Source organism: Delphinapterus leucas, chromosome X (assembly GCF_059928025.1).
Source record: "Delphinapterus leucas isolate spDelLeu-1000000601 "Yukka" chromosome X, BTC_Dleu_Yukka2, whole genome shotgun sequence".
Taxonomy (NCBI): Eukaryota; Metazoa; Chordata; class Mammalia; order Artiodactyla; family Monodontidae; genus Delphinapterus; species Delphinapterus leucas.
In genome coordinates, this window is record NC_143150.1 from 131,284,232 (window position 1) to 131,299,569 (window position 15,338).

Below are 15,338 nucleotides of genomic sequence, written 5' to 3' on the forward strand. Positions count from 1 at the left end.
GCAAATAAAAACCACAGTGAGATATCACCTCATACCTGTCAGAATGGCTGTCAGCAAAACGACAACAAATCACAAGTGTTTTCCAGGATGTAGAGAAATGGGAACCCTGTGCACTCTTTGTGCGAGTGTAAATTGGTCCAGACACTATGGAAAACAGCAGGTTCCTCAAAAATTTAAAAATAGAACTAGTTTTTGATCAAAATTCCACTTCTGGGTATTTATCCAAAGAAAACAAAAACAATAACTTCAAAAGATATACACACCTCTATGTTCATTGCAGCATTATTTACCATAGCCAAGATATGGAAGCAACCTAAATGTTCATCTGTGGATGAACAGATACAGAAAATGTGGTGTGTGTGTGTGTGTGTGTGTGTGTGTGTGTGTGTATGGGGGTGGGAAATATTATTTAGTCATAAAAAATAATGAAATCTTGCCATTTGTGACAACATGAATGAAAGAATTATGCTAAATAAAATAAGTCAGAGAAAGAGAAACATCGATACTATATGATCTCACTCTGTGGAATCTAAAGAAAACAAACACACAGGACAAGAAACCCCCAAGGTTATAGATACAGAGAACAGACTGATGGTGGTCAAAGGCAGGGGATTGGGGGTAGGGTGAAATGGATGAAGCGGGTGAAAAGGTACAATCTTTTGGTTATGAAATGTCATGGGGGTGCAATGTACAGCATGGTCACTATTGTTAATACTGTACTGCATATTTCAAAATTTCTAGGAAAGTACATTCTAGAATTTCTCATTAAAAAAATTTTTGGAACCACATATGGTGACAAATGTTAACTAGACTTACTGTTGTGATCATTTTGCAGTGCATACAAATATCAAACCCTTCTATTGTACATCTGGAACTAATACATCAGCTATACCTCAATAAAACTAACATGTAAAAAAGCATACAACTGAAAGTGTCTCTCTCATTAGCTAATTGTGATGATGAATCTGTCAGACACATAGCAAACTTTTAAATCATGTTGCCTGTTAGTATCCATTATCTCTCTTTTCAATTGTGTTGACAGCTAGATATGCTGAGCTGGAAAGAAATGAATTCAGAATGTGAGGACCCAAGTCTGATGTGATCAAGTGAGCCTATGTAATCAACGTGAGAGAAAGAATACAAGTCTTAAAGATGAAATTTCAAGTACCCAACCCCGGTAGGCCCAGCAAAATACCCTCCTGGCTGACCTCCAAATCCCCGCCTCCTGTTTTAGCAGAATCTGGATATGCCGAGCTGAAAAGAAATGAACTCAGAATGTGAGGACCCAAGTCTGATTTCCCACTTTGCCCCTCACCAGTGATCTGGCTCTCAATGAATTATTGAGATACTCACTTAAATTATTGAAATGCCTATTTTAATATCTATTTGAAATAATAAAGCTTGTGTGGAAGCAGGTTATAAATTGCCGAGGGTATGAAACAGCCTACAGATTTGAGCCTTGAGAGGATGCATGGCTTTAGGAGAATCGGACACGCAGGGGAACTTTACTGCATTGGGGGAGCTAGAATTTTATATCCGGGGACACATGTGACAGTCATTTGTAGGGGCTAGGACTAGGGTGAGGGGATAGGGGTCTTATTTGGGGTGGACAATTTAAGGGGTTCTGAAAACTCAGTAGTCAGAATAATATTTTAAGACAATGTTTGTGGAGAGCAAAATGAATGCCAAGAAATCCATGATGAGCAAAATATCGAATCTGTAAATGAGGATAGGGTTTGACAGGGCTGGGGTTGGAGGGAGGACACAGGGACAGGTCATGCAGCTGCGGGAACACCTGCTTCGTGCTATCCTTTGGTGCTACTCCTTGTGTGGGTGATGGTCTGAGTGATGGGGAGGTGATTCCCCCAGGTATCAGCCAGGATTAACATCACACCACAGCCGAATCCCGTCACTGGTTCTGAGATAGTGGGATCCTGAATCCTTTATACTCATTGCCATCCAAACTCAAGTGGGTGGTGTTATGGGTTGAATCGCGTCCTGCAAAAAGATATGTTAGGGTCCAAATCCCCCTGGTATCTAGGAATGTGAGCTTTTTTCGAAATAGGGTCTTTCCAAACGGATGTCATCTTATTGAGCAGATGTAATCGTCATGAACAGAGGTGAATGGGGGGGTTGGGGGGGCAGATGTGTTGGGGGGCATAAGATCAATGTGAGATGAGCTCGCTAAGGTGGACCCTAATCCACTATAACCGGTGTCCGCCGAGGGCCTGGGTTCGATTCCTGGTTGGGGAACTAAGAGCTTGCAAGCGGCGCGGTGGGGAAAAAAAGGAAAAAAGGACACAGAGGGAAGACCATGTGAAGACGCAGGGGGACGACTGCCTTGTGAGTTGAAGGCAGAGGTTGCAGTGACGTGTGCACGAAAGCCAGGACTCCAGGGAACACTGACAACCAGCTAAAGCTCGAAGAGGCAAAGATGGTGTCTCCTTTTCAGACTTCAGAAGGCAGGGTGGCCTGTCAGCACCTTGATTTTGGATTTCCAGCCTCCAGAACTGGGAGATGACACGTGTGTGGTTTTAAATATGTTCGGCCTATGGTACTTCTTGCAGCATCCCCAGGAAACTAAGACATACTAAACCTACCTCCGTAGTTATGGTGGCTTTTCAAGAGGCTTCATGGGCTCCCTCTTCCACCGGTAAAATCTCCAAATGGAGAAACAGGCAACCCATGAAACTGTGCATCTGCCCAAACACTGAAGCTTAAACATTACAGCACTCAACTAACAGGCTTTCCTTCTTTGTGTTATAATACAAAAAGAAATGCAGAGTTTCCCTAACATTTGTTTTAGGATAACTATCAAAGTAAGCCATGTTTTTTTATGTCAGTGGCCACAGGTTTGGTGAAACTTCAGCAAGTGAGACAATCTTATATAACATATAAGATTAAATATGCATATAATAACATATGCTTGTATACACAGGCATATAAATAACTGCGCAAAAGCAATGGTGCAGCAGCAATTATAACCGGCATATAAGGAGTAAAATGCTAATGAGGCATTTTCCTTTTAAGTGTGACCTTTTTAGCACCTAACGGAGAGCAAAGCAGGAAGCTTTTATTTTTTAATAGAAATTCTTTTTTTAGATAAACTTCAATGTGAAAATATATCCTTTTCTTTCCCGGGTACCTATTTTTAAGTCTCATTATGTCTCCCACACCTTCTGGGGGTGTTTCATTTGAAGTGTAGCTATTTCTAATATATGCAGCCCGCGACAGAAGACCGCATGGGGTCTCAGCCTCGGGCTTCTGGATCCCAAGGGGCAGCTCATTGGTTTTTTTTTTTTTAATTGTGGTAAAAATATGTATATACGTTTTTTTTTTATCACTTTAAACTGTTTGAAGAGTAGTTCCATGGCCTTAAGTACACTCACATTGTTGGGCAACCGTCACCACCGTCCATCTCCAGAGCTCATCAGGCAAAACTGAAAACCCTATACTCATGAGATCCTCTGCCCTCCCCCCTCCCCACCCCCTGACTCCGCTTATGTATTTACCTGCTCTAGGTAGATGGTATACATGGTATCATACAATATTTCTCTCTGTGTCTGGTTTGTATCCCTTAGCATCACGTCCTCAGAGTTCATTCATATTGTAGCCCGTGTCAGAGTTTTTCCTTTTTAAGGCTGAGTCACATTGCACAGTACCGACACGTCACACTCTCTATCCATTCATCCATGGATGGACAGTTATATTGTTGCCCCCTTCTAGCTATTGTATATCATGCTATGAACATATGTGTACAAATACCTGCTAGGTCTCCGGCTTCACTTAGTTTGGGTAAATACTTGGAGGGAAATTGCTGGATTATATGAAGACACTGAATTTTTGAGGAAAGGTCATAAGGTAGGTCACTTTGCCCAGACTTTGGGCTTGAAGACACAGTGTGTTCTTTTTAAGACAGTATTTAAATGTGATATAATTATTTAAGTTATGAGAGATATTTGTGGAGTTTAAAGACTTTCACAACTGTTTTAGGTTCACAGCATAATTGAGAAGAAGGTGGAGAGATTTCCCAGACACCCACTGCCCCTACATATGCACAGCTTGCCCCATTATCCACGCCCCTCCCCGCCCAGGGTCATACGTTTGTTAAACTGATGGACCTACACGGCCACAACATCATCACCCCGAAGTCCATAGCTTACATTAGGGTTCACTTGTGGTGTTTTACGTTCTGTGGGTTTGAATATGTAATGACATGCACCCACCAGTATATCAGTAGTTTCACTACGAAAAATCCTATGCTTCATCTATTTATCCCTCTCCCACCCCAGGCAACCGCTGATCTTTTTACTGTCTCCATAGTTTTCCCCTTTTCAGAATTTCGCCTAGTTGGAATCACACAGAATGTAGCTTTTTCATACTAGCTCCTTTCACTTAGTAAAATGTGTTTATGTTTCTTCCACATCCTTTCATGGCTTGATGGTTCTTCTTCTTTGGTTTTTTTTTTTAGTGACAAATAATAGTCCGTTATCTGGATGTACCACATTTTATTAATCAATTCACCTACTGAAGGACATCTTGGCTGCTTGCAAGTTTGGGCACTTATGATTATAAAATGCCACACACATCCACATGCAAGTTTCTGTGTGCACATAAGTTTTCAACTCCTTTGGGGAAATACCAAGGAGTATTACTGCTGGATCGTATGGTAAGACTACGCTTACTTCGAAGAAACTGCCCAGTTGTCCCCCAGAGGGGCTGTACCATTTTGCACTCCCACCAATGAGGTCCTATGCTTCTACATCCTCACCAGCATTTCATGTTGTCAAACAGTAGTTAACGATGCAAATATCCTTGAAAAGATAGAGCCGAACAGAAGAGCCGTTATTACCTGCTTGTAAGACATCCAAACAGATGAGTGACAAGAGAGGAATCATCTACCAACAACCTACAAAGAATGGACTATGGAGAGAACGCCCCCTTGAGAGGGCCAGCGGTTGAAGGACCCTGCTAGCCCAGGCTGATCTTGCAAGCAGGGAGCCAGTGAACCACATCGCTAACTTCAAACTCCCTTCAGCCTTTGAACGCCTGTCCGATCTCCACCGCTGAACCCACAGGGAACCCACAAGTCACAGGATCCCATTGATAAATCCAGGTCAGCTTCCTGGGCAGAGAAGGAGGGTTGGGAAAGATGAAGGTCCACGGCACATCTTGTGATACACACCACAATCCATCTCCACTTCTCCTATTGAGTCTCATGCTGCTTCCACATGGACCTTCCAAGAGTATTTCAGTTTAGCAGAAGCATGAGAATTGGCAAGAACTGAGTGTCAGGAGACCTAACTTCTTCCTTTCGGGCTCGCAAGAAACAATTATTTGGTTGTTGCGTCTTACTATGCCCTGTACAAATAAAATCAGTCATGTACAGATACCTCCGTTCATACGAGCATCATTTCCCTGCGGAAAAATTCCTGAAAAAGACATTCCTAAATAGGATGATTGCCAAATTACTTTCCGCATATGTTGTTCTAGTTTATATTCCCACTTGTTCTGAAAATATATAGGAGGCTTAATTGAAGCCCCACATCTACCTGCCAAAGACTTCTTCCAATTTTAAGGAACAATAATTTATAGTTATTTTGAGAGCATAAGATAGCTCTAACTTCCCTTTACTCCTGTCCCCCAGGATGGTCCTAGTCATCACACAACAGCCGAGAAGAGGGGCCACCGTGATGTTATAAGTATGAGGCAGATATCTGCCCTCCATCCTGTGGTAGCCTACAGGGTGCTGTGGACATCAAACATAGCATTTATGTAATAGTTATTGGATCCACTGTCTGGGGTGGAAGGTAGATACCCCAGTCACGAGTATGACAGCATGGCCAGCAACACAGAGAAGGAATAGACGGCAGTGCTGGGCAACGATGCTGTGCTCTGATACTGGGGCTCCAAGAACATCTGACCAGATGGGCTCTGCCCCTTGAGGGATGGGCCGTAGGTAAATGAGCAGCAAGGAACGCAGACAGGTAGCTAAACGTCAGACCATGGATCGAGACTGATGTTGCCAAATGATACTAGTCAAAATCTATGGCTTGGTTGTAGAGAAAAAGTCCAGTTAGTTTGACTAGCAAAGCAGCAGGGATATTTTAGTCTTCAACTAATTCATTGCATCTGACCAGCCAGCTGCAAGTGATATAGATTTGTTTGAACAGGATATAGAACCTTCTAGCATGACAAGGGACAGGTGATTTTAGTTAGGAAAGACATGTTTAAAAAGCCCTTAAAACCAAAATAATTGGAAGACAAGAATGAGGGACCCTGACAGTTAAAGGATGCCTCGGCACAGGATAAAGTATACAATCTTAGAGAAAGTATTAGTTTCTACTGAGTGCCTGATGAGCTTTGATAGTAAGGGGAATCCGATACAGTAAGTCCCCCCTACACATGAACGAGTTCCATTCAGAGAGCGTGTTTGTAAGTGCAGTTTGTTCGTAAGTCCAACAAAATTAGCCTAGGTACCCCATTAACACAGTCGGCTATAGAGTACTGTACTGTAATAGGTTTATAATACTTTTCACACAAATAACACATAAAAGACAAACACACACAAAAAATAAAGAAAACATTTTCAACCTTCCACTACAGTACCTGGAAAAGTACAGCAGTCCAGTACAGTAGCTGGCATCCAGGGGCTGGCATCGAGGGAACAGGCCAGAAGAGTTACTGACTGCAGGAGGGAGAGGAAGTGGGAGATGGTAGGGCTGAAGCATCGTCAGCAGTAGGAGATGGAGGGCGAGCTGCAATTTCACTCACCCCTGACGCTGCTGGCACAGGTTCTGGTTCCTTGCTGGATTCAATTCTCTCTATAAAGATACTGTACTAGTGTATTCTATACAGTAAGGTACACAAAAGCACAAGTACTTGTAGACGATGCACACACGTGACAATGCACGCCAGACACGTGAACTAACTTACGTGACTCGATATGGGAATGCACATTCACAGCTTTGAAAGTTCGCAACATGAAGGTTCGTGTGTCAGGGACTTACTGTACCCCAGTGCAAGGATACACTAGCTAGGATGTCTAGGGAAGTGGTAAATGCTCAAAGAAGGCTGTGGTTGACTGAGGATGCCTTTCGGTAGTGTATAGCTGTCACATGTAGTTATGGAATATTCTAGGATAAGGCAGGCCCAGGGCCACCAGCTGTCTTTCCAGATCAGATAGGCAATCCCGTATATCCCTCAACACCCAGCTTACATGGCATCGGGACAGTCAGAACATACAGATCCAGGTGGCCCCAGCCCGGTTGTGCTTCTTGCTGGCTGCCAGGAGCCTGAAGTCCTTCCAAGTTTAGTCCTAGCCCCTCCTAGTCTGAAGTATTCAGCTCAATTTCTTAAATTGGGCTTCCTTAGAAAGTTTTCCACATTTTGTAAGTGTGGTGTGTTGAACACACAAAAAAGAACATACAATATAGACCAGAAGAATGAATTCCAGTACTCAAAACATCTCGACATTTAGACTTGTTGAAATATTCATTGGCCCTTGACTTCAAAAACACTTCAAATATGACCCACTTTTGCTGACATGTGTGGCTTTTGGTGTTAAAGAGTCCTTAAAAATAAGCAAGGATGCCTTCCAATGTTGAGTTAATAAGTTATGAAGAGTTATTTGTCTTTATCTCGACTTTGCTGCAGAACCTGGAGACTTCCATGTTGAGTGTTTTCACCTGTGCATGTACCTGCTCGCTTTTATCTTCTTTCCTCTCCAGGCTACAGAGTTCCACAGCAGTGGGAACGGGGTGGAGAGGGCATGATTTCCTTATTTTATTTTATTTTTTTTGCGGTACGCGGGCCTCTCACTGTTGTGGCATCTCCCGTTGCGGAGCACAGGCTCCGGAGGCGCAGGCTCAGCGGCCATGGCTCACGGGCCCAGCTGCTCCGCGGCATGTGGGATCTTCCCGGACCGGGACACGAATCCGTGTCCCCTGCATCGGCAGGCAGACCCTCAACCACTACGCCACCTGGGAAGCCCTGATTTCCTTTTTTACATATGTCTTCTATCCCACTGATGTCTGTCTTTTGCCATGTGCTTACCTTATTCTTCTGTTCTAAGTGTTTTGGGAGAAGGCTGCAACATGATCTTGGGAGAAAATTAGCATCTAAAATGTCGAGTCACAGCACTTCACTAGATTTACTCATTGCTGTTTGACCAGTGGTGTTCACTCTTCATTTCTCAGTCCTCAAGTTAGAAATGTCAGATTTGTATTAATACCATATGCCATTCATACCATTGGGTTAAAGTCTTTAAGGTAATTGTTGGAAAGGGAAAAAAGCAGGAAAGGACAAAACCTAGTATAGAATACACACATCTAAATTCAGTTCTGCACCAAACTTGGAACAGAACCCCAAGTCCTATTTTAGTGAACATTAAGATATCTGTTGTTGAATCTGTTACCTAATGCGTAAATAAACTCAGTCTGGGGAGGAAGTTCAAAAGCCACTGATACAAGATATATCTATGTTGATAAATGGTTATCAGTAGCCAAAAAGCTGAATTCCTTGCCCAATTTGCTGTAGTCTAGACGCCAGAACAGGGTATTTTGAGCCAAATTCAACCTAAGGACGTATCGGAAACATCTGACCACTTTTCAAGGTATCTGTTATCTCACGCAGGGTGAGGATGAATCCCTTAGAGTTTTGGCTTCTGAAAAGTCAGAAGATCCATCAACAATAGGTGAGGTGCTTCCATGGTGACAGTCAGCTGGATCTCCTTAGCTGCCGTCCTACTGAGACAAGCCACATGCTCTGTCATTCACTACAGTCCTCACTCCTCCCTATTGGCACCCCGGTCCACTACCCTTTTTTATATCACTTGCCACTGTAGGTATCTGAATTAGTCATGCACTGTCCTAGGCAGACAGGGCCTCAAGGTTTCTGCTGCTCCTATGCATGGGGACCCTTAGCCCCTATCGGCCTGTGACCAAGGCAATGAGGCTAGACAAGAGTTACAGGACAGCCTGTACGCAGATCACCCTGCACCCCTTCTTCTACCACGTCAGTTGGAGCAAGTATCTCCTATGTTTGGTTTAGACAAGCAGTCTAACTCCCAGGCTGAGAATTGGACCCTGATGTGCAGAGAAAAAGGGGCCAGAAAGAGAAAGAAAGCAGTCCGGGTCAACATATTCAAAGCTGTGCCTGGTCTAAGACACAGAAGATTTGTTTTGGGAATCTGCTCAGAGGACCAAGTGACAGTGAGGAAATCTTCCTAGAATAAATACTAGGCGTCTCTAGCATGGCTGCTCCGTGGATTTATGGCTTAATCTTAAGAGCATGTTCGTCACCACGGAGTGTTCCGTACTCTTCCCTCCCAGGTTACACGAGAGCTCTCGCTAGGGCAGAACCAGCGCCCAGCAGGGTTAAGAAGCCAGCCGTAAGAACAGTCTGAAAGACGGTGAAGTTTGACATTTGTCACTTTAGATTTATGTTCGACTTTGGGATCTAACCAAAGGACTGAGGAAGGGAACCACACGTCGAACAAACATCTGGTGACTGGGTTGCCTGTTGATGCTTTCAGCCAGCCTCCAGGGTATGATGAGAGGATCAATCTCTGCATAAAGAAACCTTTTTATTTTCCATGATCAAAACTGCCTCACCCAGAAGCGCATCCAAGCCAGGGGGCCTTCAGAGTAAGGGATAAACCCACTCCAGGCTGGCAGGAGGGTCACCTTAGCCATTTCTTCCCTCACCTTAGGAGGAGAAGGAAGAGGAAGACCTATTTTGACTGACAAACAGAGGATACCACTGCGGACAAAGAATGTCACCTGCCACTTTAGTAAACAAAGGATGTTGGAGCCATTAAGCCCTCAGCCGCCCCACTGACTGTGCCCCCTGAGGGGATTCAGGATGGATGGAGAAAACAGGATGCTGGCCCCAAAGAGCTGAGGTACAAATCAAAGGAATGACTTCAGTGAACCCAGACCCTTGCATCTTCACATACATAGAGAAGCACGAAAATCATTAACTTGATATGTCTGTTTTTTTGTGTGATTAGCAGTAACCTTCTGATGTTAAACTACATGTGTTCCCCCAGCCCCCAGCAAAAACTTCTGTATATCCCCGCTCCTTTCTTACCTTTTTGGCACAGAACCTCAGAGCTATCTGAGAGGCTGTCTCCTGAACTACAGTCCTCAGTAAGGGCCCCCGAATTCAACACAGCTCTCAACTCTTAGGTTGTGTGCACCCTCCACCCACAACCCAGTCATACCACTGTAAGCTGGAGAATTAGACTACAGACTACAGACTACAGACTATTAGACTATTGCTGTGCCACTCAAACTGGGTCCACAGGCCAATATCCGAATCTCCTGGGAGCTTGTTGGAAATGCACATTCTCAGGCCTTACCCCAGGGCACAAAATCTGAGGATGGGGCCCAGGGGTTAAGTTTAGGAAGCACTCCACCATCAAGGTGATTCCTATGCACAACCTCAAGCATGAAAAGCACTCAAAACATCTCTACAGTGATTTAATGAGATCCCTATCAAATTACCCATGATATTTTTAAAAAATATTTATTTGCTTAGGTTGCACTGGGTCTTAATTGCGGCAGGCAGGCTCCTTAGTTGTGGCTTATCAGCTTAGTTGCAGCCTGCAGGATCCTTAGTTGCAGCTCGTGGCTCCTTAGTTGTGACACACGGCCTCCTTAGTTGTGACATGCAAACTCTCAGTTGCAGCATGCATGTGGGATCTAGTTCCCTGACCAGGGATGGAAACTGGGCCCCCTGCATTGGGAGCGCAGAGTCTTATTCACTGCTCCACCAGGGAAGTCCCCTTTCACAGAACTAAAATAATCCAAAATTTATATAGAATCATAAAAGACCCAGAATTGCCAGTGATCATGAGGAGGAAAAAAAGCAGGAGGCCTAACTCTCCCAGACTTCAGGCAATACTACAAAGTTACAGTAATCAAAACAGTGTGGTTTTGGTACAAAAACAAACATACGGATCAGTGGAACAGAACAGAGAGCCCAGAAATAAACCCACACACCTACAGTCAATTAATCTTTGACAAAGGAGGCAAGAACATACAATGGGAAAAAGAAAATCCCTTCAGCAAGTGATGCTGGGAAAGTTGGACGGCTGCGTGTAAATCAATGAAGTTAGAACACACCCTCACAACATGCACAAAAATAAACTCAAAATGGATTAAAGACTTAAACATAAGACATGACACCATAAAACTCCTAGAAGAGAACATAGGCAAAACATTCTCTAACATAAATCATACCAATGTTTTCTTAGGTCATTCTCCCAAGGCAATAGAACTAACAACAAAAATAAACAAATGGGACCTAATCAAACTTACAAGCTTCCGTACAGCAAAGGAAACCATAAACAAAGGAACAAACAAACAAAAAATGAAAAGACAACCTACCGAATAGAAGAAAGTATTTGCAAATTACGTGACTAACAAGGGTTTAATCTCCAAATTATACAAACAGCTCATACAACTCAACAACAATGACAAAAAACAACACAATTAAAAAATGGGCAGAAGACCTAAATAGACATTTCTCCAAAGAAGACAGATGGCCAGTAGGCACATGAAAAGATGCTCAATATCACTAATTATTAGACAGATACAAATCAAAACTACAATGAGGTACCACCTTACACTGGTCAGATTAACCATCATTAAAAAGACTACAAACAATACATGCTGGAGAGGGTGTGGAGAAAAGGGAACCCTCCTACACTGTTGGTCGGAATGTAAGTTGGTGCAGTCACTATGGAGAACAGTATAGAGATTCCTCAAACTAAAGACAGAATTACCATATGATTCAGCAATCCCACTCCTGGGCAGATATTCAGAGAAAACTATGATTCAAAAAGATACATGCACCTCAATGTTCATAGTAGCACTATTCACAATAGCCAAGCCATGGAAACAACCTTAATGTCCCTCAACAGATGAATGGATAAAGAAGATGTGGTATGTATATACAATGAAATACAATTCAGTCCTAAAAAAGAATGAAAGAATGCCATTTGCAGTAACATGGATGCAACTAGAGATTATCATACTAACTGAAGTAAGTCAGAAAAAGAGACAAATACCATATGATATCACTTATATGTGGAACCTAAAATATGGCACAAATGAACCTATCTATGAAACAGAAACAGAATCATGAACATAGAGAACAGACTTGTGGTAACCAAGGGGGAGCAGGGGAGAGAGAGGGATGGACTGGGAGCTTGGGGTTAGTAGATACAAACTATAACATTTAGAATGGATACACAACAAGGTCCTACTGTAGAGCACAGGGAACTATATTCAGTCTCCTGAGATAAACCACAGTGGAAAAGAATATAAAAAAGAATGTATATATGCATATAATTGAGTCACTTTGCTGTACAGCAGAAATTAGCACAACATTGTATATCAACTATACTTCAATAAAAAAAATTAAAACATCTCTGTAGCATCCATGGTAAAACACAGGATTTCAGGAGGATGGAAGGGCCTCCACCTGGTCCTTGGGCGACATTTGGTTTTCTTTCCTTGGTATAGGATTCTGCTACTCACATAGGCAAGGCAAGTTCAGTAGCAAGACAATATCTCTATCTATCTATCTATCTATCTATCTATATCTATCTATCTATATATATCTCCTAAAGATGCTACCAAAAAACTACTAGAACTCATAAATGAATTCATTAAAACTGCAGGATACAAAATTAATATGTAAAAATCTGTAGCATTTCTGTACACTAAGAATGAACTGACAGAGAGAAAAATTAAGGAAACAATCCCATTTACCATTCACATAAAAAAGAATAAAGTACCTAGGAATAAATCTACCTAAGGAGGCAAACAACCTGTATTGCAAAAACTATAAGGTATTTGACATAAATTGCAGCAGTATTTATTTGGATCCATCTCCTAGAGTAATGGAAAAAAAGCAAAAATAAACAAATGAGACCTAATTAAACGTAAAAGCTTATGCATAGTAAAGGAAATCATAAAATAAAGAGACAGCATACGGAATGGGAGAAAGTATTTGCAAACTATGGAACTGACCAGGGCTTAATTTCCAAAATATACAAACAGCTCATACAGCTCAATATCAAAAAAAAAAAAAAGCCAAAGAGCCCAATCAAAAACTAGGCAGAAGACCTAAACACACTGCTCCAAAGAAGACATACAGATGGCCAACAGGCACATGAAAAGATGGTCAACATCAATAATTATTAGAGAAATGCACATCAAAACTACAATCAGCAATCACCTCACACCAGTCAGAATGGCCATCATCAAAAAGTCTACAAACGGAGGGGTGGGGGGACGAGGGGAAGATGGCGGAAGAGTAAGACGCGGAGATCACCTTCCTCTCCACAGATACACCAGAAACCCATCTACACGTGGAACAACTCCTACAGAACACCTACTGAATGCTGGCAGAAGACCTCAGACCTCCCAGAAGGCAAGAAACCCCCCCACGTACCTGGGTAGGGCAAAAGAAAAAAGAATAAACAGAGACAAAAGAATAGGGACGGTACCTGCACCAGTTGGGGGGTAGCCGTGAAGGAGGTAAGGTTTCCACAGAGTAGGAAGCCCCTTTGAGGGCGGAGACTGTGGGTGGCGGAGGGGGGAAGATTCGGGGCCGCGGAGGAGAGCGCAGCCACAGGGGTGCGGAGGGCAAAGCGGGGAGATTCCCGCACAGAGGATCTGTGCCGACCGACACTCACCAGCCCGAGGGGCTTGTCTGCTCCCCCGCCGGGGTGGGCGGGGCTGGGAGCTGAGGCTCGGGCTTCGGTCGGAGCACAGGGAGAGGACTGGGGTTGGCGGCGTGAACACAGCCTGCAGGGGGTTACTGCACCACGGCTGGCCGGGAGGGAGTCCAGGGAAAAGTCTGGAGCTGCCGAAGAGGCAACAGACTTTTTCTTCCCTCTTTGTTTCCTGGTGCGCGAGGAGAGGGGATTAAGAGCGCCGCTTAAACGAGCTCCAGAGACGGGCACGAGCCGCGGCTAAAAGCGCGGACCCCAGAGACGGGCATGAGACGCTAAGGCTGCTGCTGCCGCCGCCAAGAAGCCTGTGTGCGAGCACAGGTCACTATCCACACCCACCTTCCGGGGAGCCTGTCCAGCCCGCCACTGCCAGGGTCCCGGGATCCAGGGACAACTTCCCCAGGAGAACTCACCGCGTGCCTCAGGCTGGTGCAACGTCACGCTGGCCTCTGCCGCTGCAGGCTCGCCCCGCACTCCGTGCCCCTCCCTCCCCCCAGCCTGAGTGAGCCAGAGCCCCCGAATCAGCAGCTCCTTTAACCCCGTCCTGTCTGAGCGAAGAACAGACGCCCTCTGGCGCCCTACACGCAGAGGCGGGGCCAAATCCAAAGCTGAGCCCCCGGAGCTGTGCAAACAAAGAAGAGAAAGGGAAATCTCTCCCAGCAGCCTCAGGGGCAGTGGATTAAATCTCCACAATCAACTTGATGTACTCCGCAACTGTGGAATACATGAATAGACAACGAGTCATCCCAAATTGAGGAGGTGGACTTTGAGAGCAAGATTTAGGATTTTTTCCCCTTTTCCTCTTTTTGTGGGTGTGTATGTGTATGCTTCTGTGTGAGATTCTGTCTGTATAGCTTTGCTTTCACCACTTGTCCTAGGGTTCTATCCGTCTGTTGTTTTTCTTTAAAAAAAATTGTTTTCTTAATAATTATTTTTTTATTTTAATGACTTTATTTTATCTTCTTTCTTTCTTTCCCTCCCTCCCTCCCTCCTTCCTTCCTTTCTTGCTTTCTTTCTTCTTTTTCTCCCTTTTATTCTGAGCTATGTGGAAGAAAGGGTCTTGGTGCTGCAGCCAGGAGTCAGTGCTATGCCTCTGATGTGGGAGAGCCAACTTCAGGACACTGGTCCACAAGGGACCTCCCAGCTCCACATAATATCAAATGGTGAAAATCGCCCAGAGATCTCCATCTCAACACCAACACCCAGCTTCACTCAACGACCAGAAAGCTACAGTGCTGGACACCCTATGCCAAATAACTAGCAAGACAGGAACACAACCCCACCCATTAGCAGAGAGGCTGTCTAAAATCATAATAAGTCCCCAGACACCCCAAAACACACCACCAGACGTGGACCTGCCCACCAGAAAGACAAGATCCAGCCTCATCCACCAGAACACAGGCACTAGTGCCCTCCACCAGGAAGCCTACACAACCCACTGAACCAACGTTAGCCACTGGGGACAGACACCAAAAACAACGGGAACTACGAACCTGGCGGCCTGCAAAAAGGAGACCCCAAACACAGTAAGATAAGCAAAATGAGAAGACAGAAAAACAAACAGCAGGTGAAGGAGCAAGATAAAAAC